This window comes from Lagopus muta, chromosome 10 (assembly GCF_023343835.1).
Source record: "Lagopus muta isolate bLagMut1 chromosome 10, bLagMut1 primary, whole genome shotgun sequence".
Classification (NCBI taxonomy): Eukaryota; Metazoa; Chordata; class Aves; order Galliformes; family Phasianidae; genus Lagopus; species Lagopus muta.
In genome coordinates, this window is record NC_064442.1 from 19,606,142 (window position 1) to 19,607,169 (window position 1,028).

At 53.6% G+C, this 1,028-nt stretch overlaps 1 non-coding gene across 1 annotated transcript; it reads right to left on the reverse strand.

The window, feature by feature from the left end:
• Positions 1 to 202: 202 nt before the first annotated feature.
• On the reverse strand, positions 203 to 274 carry TRNAG-UCC (transfer RNA glycine (anticodon UCC)). Its single transcript has one exon. It is a non-coding gene; the product is annotated as a tRNA-Gly (tRNA).
• Positions 275 to 1,028: the final 754 nt, after the last annotated feature.

Below are 1,028 nucleotides of genomic sequence, written 5' to 3' on the forward strand. Positions count from 1 at the left end.
CCTCCGCCAACAGTTCTCAGCATCGCCCTCATGTGGCTGTCCTGGGAAAGAAACCAGGCAGCACGGGGGCTCTGAGGAGGGGAGGGAATGTTTTGATGTCCCAGGGCAGCTGGAAGTCAACTGCTGGGTGAGGAAGATGGCCACCTGGGGAGCACAGGTGCAGCAGGGCACAATTCAGACACCAGCAGAAGAAAAGCTGGTATGCGTTGGCCGGGAATCGAACCCGGGTCAACTGCTTGGAAGGCAGCTATGCTCACCACTATACCACCAACGCAGCTGCCTGCAACCTTCCTCATGCTCCTGCAGCTCACAGACTTCACATCCTCCTCCTTCCAGCCCTCTGCATGTGCACTACCACCATCTGCTGCAACTTCTCTCTCATTCCGCCTTTCCAACAGAAATTGTACAAATTCCACCCGACTGGGAAGCTACATCACCAAAGAAGCACAACACCAGTATGACATGGAGCAAACAGGGAAGTGCTTTCCCTTTCCTCTGAACAATGGGGGCAATCTGTTCACAGGAGGCCTCTAGGACCTCTACTCCTCAATGGCCCTTTCTCACAGAATCACAGAATCAGTGCGGTTGCAAGGCATCTCTGGAGATCTCCTCGTCTAACCACCCAGCTACAGCAACTTCCCTAGAGTAGGCTGTGCAGGAAAGCATCCAGACGGTTTTAAAAAATCTCCAGAGAAGCAGATGGCACAGCCTCTCCCGGCAGCGTGTTCCAGTGCTCTGTCATGTAATGAAGTAATGAAGTTCTTTCCCACGTTCAATTGGAAATTCCTGTCTTCTGCTGCCCCCACTCATTTTGTAGAACTCTGTGGATTCCCTCTGGTAGTCCCCTGTCTTTCTTAAGTGGGAAGCCCAGAACTGCATGCCGGATGTGGCCTCACCAGGGCAGAGCAGATGGGGAGGACAACCTCCTTTGACCTGCTGACCATGCCCCTTTAATGCGCCCTCTCCACACAACTCGTCAGCGTGCCCAAATCTTGCTAAAAGCCAGCGCAGCCACTCCTCCCAGCTTT